This window comes from Hirundo rustica, chromosome Z (assembly GCF_015227805.2).
Source record: "Hirundo rustica isolate bHirRus1 chromosome Z, bHirRus1.pri.v3, whole genome shotgun sequence".
Lineage (NCBI taxonomy): Eukaryota > Metazoa > Chordata > Aves > Passeriformes > Hirundinidae > Hirundo > Hirundo rustica.
The window spans coordinates 84,617,300-84,624,251 of NC_053488.1; the positions used below are offsets into that span (position 1 = coordinate 84,617,300).

General features: G+C 42.0%; 1 pseudogene; it reads left to right on the forward strand.

Moving 5' to 3' along the window:
- LOC120765370 (integrator complex subunit 6-like) overlaps positions 1–5,415 on the forward strand; it is a 39,626-nt pseudogene extending 34,211 nt beyond the window's left edge.
- Positions 5,416–6,952: the final 1,537 nt, after the last annotated feature.

The following is a 6,952-nucleotide window of genomic DNA, read 5'->3' on the forward strand; positions in this document are numbered from 1 at the left end:
TACTCTTAATGGAGCTGAAAGCCCTAATGCTGAATAAGCTTGTGTTGAAAAGACAGCCAGTCAGCTGCTTGTAGCCAGTTACAAAGCTTTAGAGTTCCTTAAGACTATTTTTTGAAGTTAATGGTATTGCAGTTCATAGTGGAATTGCTCCACGTATGAGAACTGATGGATTAACTGAAAGTTACTTAATTTGTTACAAAACTAGGATTTGAAGCCACAGGCATTCAGAAATGCATATGATATTCCTCGCGCAGTCTTCTAGACCAGCTAACTAGAATGAGAACCAATCTTCTGAAAACACACAGGCTTATCTTGGGGCAGGATGAAGGTAAGGAGTCACAGTTCTTCATCAATGGTTTGAAGAGAATACAGCTATTTTCATTATTTCCTTAAGGCAGTGGTTTTTTCTCTCGTGTGGAAGCAGAGTGGCCATTGCATCTCTTGCTGAGTTGGACAATGTCCTTTTCTTGACTCTAGAGGGGAGGGGAGGAAATACTTGCTTTTTGTCACGCTTTGAAATTTAAAATAAGTTTCATGGGAGAGCTTTCACATTCACGAGGGTTCAGTAGGCTTGTTAGAAAGCAATGGGGGCTTAAGGAAGAGAGGAGGACCTCTGTATTTTGTGAGGTGCTAGTGGTCTAAAGGTGCAGTTGTTGTATAGAAATTAAACTTGCTTATTTTTTTATTGTTGCCAGTTAAGCTCAGCTCTTGCCAGGCTTATTTCCACAATTGTAGTCTTCAGCTCATCCTCTGTAGTCAAAAGAAATAATCAGTTCTAGTTCTTAAATGCTAACGCTTGAAATTGAGGTGTGAAGTTTGTATTGCCTTAATTTTAAGAACTAAATTAAGACCTCTTTCTGTTGCAGACTGCCTTCATAGTGTTCCTGTTGCTCAGATGGGGATATTACCAGAATACCCTAAAAATGATGCCTTCACCTCTTCGGGAAATTGATCCAGATCAACCAAAAAGACTGCATACATTTGGCAATCCATTTAAACAGGACAAGGAAGGGGTAGGAGGGGCCTGCTTCCTGCTGTGCCTTTGTATTTAATGCAACTTGAAATAGTTTGTGAGCAGAATTTCCCCCCACAACTACAATATACTGCTAACCTGTGCAGCCTATGGAAAGGAGGGATGTCTCCCATGTGGTCCAAGAGGAATGTGTATGGAATCATTGCTGGTTTGCAGAGGGGCCGGCTGGGCTGTCTCTCGTTACATTGTGTATCTCTTTTGACAGCCACTTGGGTCTGAACAACGGAGGGATTGGTGAAACAGTTTTCTGTTTTGTACTGCTACTTAAATTACGACTTTCTTTTCAGGGTATGATGATAGATGAAGCGGACGAGTTTGTGGCTGGGCCCCCAGAACAGATCAAGCGTCCCGGGAGCCCAACACGCCGGCGTCGCTGAAGAGGCGGCGCAGCATGTCCCCCCTGCTGCGGCGGCCGCAGTCCACCGCCGTGTCGTCACCAACCACGTGGGTGGCAAGGGGCCACCCGCTGCTCCTGGCTCCCCCTCCTACCTGAGCCTCAAGGGTGTCCCAGCAAACAAAGGTATACGGAAGCTGTGGTACAGCAGCCTGGGGGTGGAGGGTCTGGGGGGGAAGGGAGAAGGTTCTGCTGCGTGTCTGCGCTTCGCTGTTTTTGTAGGAGTGTGGTTTCTTTTGTTGGCCTAGATAAACAGGCTGCTGCTACAGCTGATGAAATCTGAATTAAAAAAAAAAAAAACAAAAACAAAACAAAAAAAAACTGTTTAGAGATAAAAAATATCTCAGATCAGCTTTTAGTTTTTCTTTGTGTATTCGGTGGGCAAAGAAGGAGAGTTAAAATACGTTGTTTACATTTCCTGCAAATAGGAATTTTCATACCCACCTATTGCGGCAAATGGAATCAGAAGAAAGCTCCCTTAGCTGGGTTTGGGGTAGAGAAGGAAGACAGAGTTTAGTTAGGAGTCATGAACATGGTGACTTCAGAATAATGATAGGAGATGTAACAGTTTCAAAGGGGAAGTATTCTCTTGGTCACATCCACAGTTAGAATAGAAGTATTGGAGTGTTGTCCAGCACTGTCAGGTTTGCTTACACAGCAACTCAGACAAAAAGGATACCGAAATACTTCTATTTGGTTTCTTTTGATGCCGCATTATGCACCAGTAAGACATATATTTTTCACTTTGTAGATGCCAGTAACAGTGTTGTCCAAGATGGCAATGAGAGAGAAAGAAAGCAGAAAATTTGTCAGTCAATGGAGAAGCAAATCGATGGCTTACCTGTGCAAATGGCCCCTGTGGTGGTTCCACTGCTGTGGAGAGGATGAGATGTTACCCAACGACTTAGACTCCTTACCTGTTGAATTCAATTGTTTAAGTGAAGATGGGTTGGATCATAAACCTGGGTACCAATGCTCTTGGTCGAGGGGGCTTCTGAAGTTACAGTGTGAGTGGAAGATGACCAAAAGCGGGCCATGGAGTCTACTTCTGAATCTGTGCCAAATTCCTTTAAAATAACACCTACCATGTTGGAGGGAAGCAACGCTGACATCAAAATTAAAGTGATGAAAGAGGTTCGCAAGCCTGGAAGAAGTAAGTTATTTGGGTTTCTTGTTTTAGTAGTATATATTACATGTGTTGTGAGGGAGAAGAATTTTCCTGGAAGAAAAGAGCTATTTTCAACATACAGCTTCAGATATTGAGTAATTTCTGGTTGCTCGTAAATGAGCAGTGGAGGGGCAAAAAAGGAGGAGATGCTGGGCAGGTGAGTTGAAGTTTAGCCTTGTGCTTGGGAGGCTGAGTGCCAAGTCACCCTGTTCGCCCTTGAAGACAGGTTAACTGGTGTAAGAGGTGCCCTCTGAAAGCAGCACCTTTCAGAGGTTTTGGTTTTGTTACCAGTGACCAAATGAGACTGATCCTCTGCCTTAGGCTGCGCTGCTCCTGTGTACCCAGAGTGTATTTGTTGCTCTGTCTCCATCAAAACTCCCTTTGCAGGGCAAAGGCACGTCTTAGTAAGGGTGCATCTTGGAATATGCTTGAAAGGGAGTAGTAACAGTTAGTAGCAGAATGGGGTTTTTTAAGAAATTTTGTGAGACTGATTAGTGGTGAAACACTAAGAGTTGCAAACTTATAAGAACTGAAGACTAAAAGTGACATTCTGCAAAGTGGGCTCGTCCGATTTTATTCCAAATTCATGCCTAGTAAATGGTGATGTAGAGTAAAACACTGTATTCAGCGTGAGTCACCTGTCTTGCTGCAGATTTCAAGCAGTCATCAGAGAACAAAGCCAAATTGTAGTGGTTTGAATATGTACATCTGTTCGGAGGTCTGACCATTTATGCTCCCTCTGCCTACTGCATCACTCAGAGCAGACTCTTGGTCACAGCACCATAAATGTGTTCATGCTGGGGTCAATTATGGGCACTAGTGAGACAATGCTGGTTTTAAATTTGTTTCAAATTTAATATGTCCAGTTATTATTCTTTTGCAGTAGTCATATTTACCTTGTACCAATCAGACAGTCGTGTTGTGCTCACACTAAGGGTTGATCATTTGTCTTTCTAGAGATCTATTGGCAATCTCTGCTTTCAGAAACGATGGCTTCAGGCCAGATCAGGGTTTGGTGGCCCTATGCATGTTAACTGATGGTGGAAATGGGAGGCTTCCCTTTACCCAGCCTGCATTTTCTGAGGATGAATGTTCCTGGCTGCTGCTCTTTAAAGAGAACCTTAATCTTTGGCGTCACATTTGAATTCCCAGATCATCAGTATTGCTTTAAATTTTTATCTGTGTTCTGCTCTTTAAGCTATTGCTGATGTTTTTCTTGCCTTATGTGTTTTATCATACAGAGAAACATGAAACTGGGCTTTGCTTTTCTTTTTTGGCTCCTGAGCTTTTCTGAAATTGCATCTGCAACATTCATTTTTAATACCTGGTTGAATTTTTATCTCTTTTTTAGATTACGAAAAAATATTTTCTCTTCTTGAGGAGGTGCAAGGACCTATGGAAATTCAGAAGTATTTCATTGAATTTGCTATCAAGGAAGCAGCAAGGTTTGTACAGATAGTAATGAGCTGGAGTCATTAATAGATTGTGGTAGTAAATAATAAACTTTCATGCTCATATTTTGATTTTCTGTTTTGACGTATTTAATTCACAGTGGTTTTAGTGGTCAAAGTACTGCTACATTTTTATGTAGTGAATGGTCCTTGCTTAAAGATTAAGGATTAATTAGAGAGATAACAGGTTATTACTGAAGACCAACTCAAAATATGAATGGGTTGGGGAGGGGCAGAAGTATTAAATTTAATTTTCTAGCCATTCTAATCCCAGAAATAAAGAAAGCTCTTCCCTGCTGGAAGCAGAAAGCCTCTGGTAATACAATTTGTCATGGCTGAATATCTTTGAGTTGTTCAACTGTGTTTTTGGAAGAAGAAATTTATATTGTTCTCCTTCTCTTCTGTAGGTTTAAAAAACGGGTCTTAATACAACACTTAGAGAGAATACTAGAGGAACTAGATTTCACCAGCCCACCCAACAGAGTTAATCATGTCAACAGTAGATAATAATGTTCCAGCCAGACGAATGCGGACCAGGAATGAGTTTGCTGTGCCACAGAAGAATGGAAGAGGATGTAGCTGCTGCCCTTACCATCTCGGCAGTCAAGTGATTTTACTGTCACAGTCTGAGAAGAAGCAGTGGAGCTTTAACTTTAAGAGCCTGATTCGGCAGAAGCTGGGCTATAACCTTAAGGATTTGCTATGAAAGGTGTGGCTTTTTCCTGTGGAGGGTGCTCTTTGCTCAACAGGCGGAAGAAAATAACCATTGCTGCCCCTCCTGCAGGTGATGAGAATTTACTCATTTGAACGCTGTCATTAGACATTTACGTGCTATAGGCAGCAGGTTGCACTAAAATGGGGCACTGTCAAATGCACACACTGTCTGCATCGTGGAGAGAGCCCGTGTGTTCCCAAAAAAACCCTCCCAGAAACACCTGCACTGGTAAATTGCATGTTGCCACCACAGAGACAAGGGTCTTGTTCCCAAGAACTGCTAGCCATGCCTTTAAACTTGAGATTCAGTGTAGATTGAGAGTAAAGAAACTGCTATTGTGTTAATAAAAGCTAAAGACAGCCCTGTGACTGTTACCACCTGATGGTCACTAAACAATCTACCTCAACTCTCTTCTGTTTGTCTGCAGACATTATGAAAGTGCACCTGAGGCTTCCCAGGTCCCCGACTTCAGTTCTCTTTCATCCTGTGAGGAGGACGGAGATTCTTCAGGTGGCCTTGGCACACGCTGTGCTTTGGAAGCACTAAAAGGAAACGCTTTTAAAAACGTGTATTTTAATGTTCATACAAAAGAGATTATTTTGAACAGTATTGTTACCAGATCACTAATTTGATATTTTAACTGTATAAATTTTTTGGAGCATATGTATATATAAAATAAACCATTTTATTAATTTTTAAGAAGTACTAATTTGAGGAGTCTGTAGCGGGCAGCACTGAGTTCCTCCAGTCGTCTGTTACCAGCAGACTGACGATATTTTTGTAAAACCAGCTGAACCTGGTCTTTCACATCCTCAAACACAGCTTGTGGTGTTAGCTGCAGATCTGTTAGTACCCTGGAGCACTTGCTCAGGTGTCACTCAGCTTGGCCTCTGGGGTGCACATTTTTACTCAGTTTTTAGGGCTGTAAGTTCCATTTACTAAACCCTTGGTTACCTGAGCTGGTATCCTCTCCTCTGTTCTTAACTATTTTGTCCAAAGGCAATTCCATATATGACAGAAGATACAAAGAAGACTGAAGCCACCTGCATGTAATTTTTTTTTCCTCTCTCTAAAGCAGTACCAATAATGTGCCAGTGTTAAGTGGCTCCTGGGATGAGTGTGTGTTTTCAGTTGTTCACTCATAACCTCCTCTGATCCTCTTAACAACTTTCTTTGAAAGACAGGTTAAAAGTTGTGCTCGTGCTGACTTGTGCTCTTGGCCTCGTATGGGAAATATCCCAGGGATTCCAGTGGACTGGCCAGGAAGGGAAACAGATTCTCATGGTGATCCTGTACTTCTCTGTTCCTGCTGGTATTTTTAGTACAAACCAGCCTGTGAGGCATCTTTTCCACCGCTCTGAAGCGGTGGCCGTGGTTTCCTTGGGAGATGCAGTTTGACCATTGGAATGACACCAGTGAAATCCAAGAAGGAAGTGAAATTCAAGAAGGAAATGAAATACAGCAACAGCAGATCTCTGTCACAGTGTATATGAATGAAGTGACATAGGGGAAGGCATTACTGTAAATGTTCTGTGATTCTTAGAAGTGACTTTTATTCATCTGTGCAGATGAATAAAACAGAATATTTTTTTAAAATCCCCCACAGCTACTTGAAATGATACAAACGGGGATTTCCTTTACTTTTAACTTTACATGGCAGCTGTTTGTCACTGTGATGGACTTCCCATGCCAAACGTTGGACTCTTATAAGGGATTTTATTTGCAGAGGGTCAGATACACTGTGCATACCTCGTTGTAAAATGGCCTGGTTAAATGCATCAAGTTGCATGTAATGTGCTATTCTTGAAATAGCAGGTGAAAAGAGGAGACAGCTTGCTTTCATGTAGGTAAAGGTGGTTTAATTTTCATCATGATTCCAGAGATACTCACTTGATCATTGTGTGTCTGAGTAGGGGCCATATTTTTAACTAGTGACCTTGTTAGTGTGTAAATCTGCTCTTTGGTGGGATGCAGTTGTCTGCCAAATCAACTGCAAGGGAGCTGGTAACTTCCGTTGGAATCTTGAACTTCAGAAGCTACACTCCAGTGCAAGCAGTGAGAACTTCCCCTTACCTCACCATTATTTCATCTGAAAAGACTGAATTCGGGTTAGAGTGTTGGAGCAGCAGAAGCCATATAGTGAACTGGACATGTGTCTTCATAAGAAGAAAGGAAGGAAGGAACATGTCCT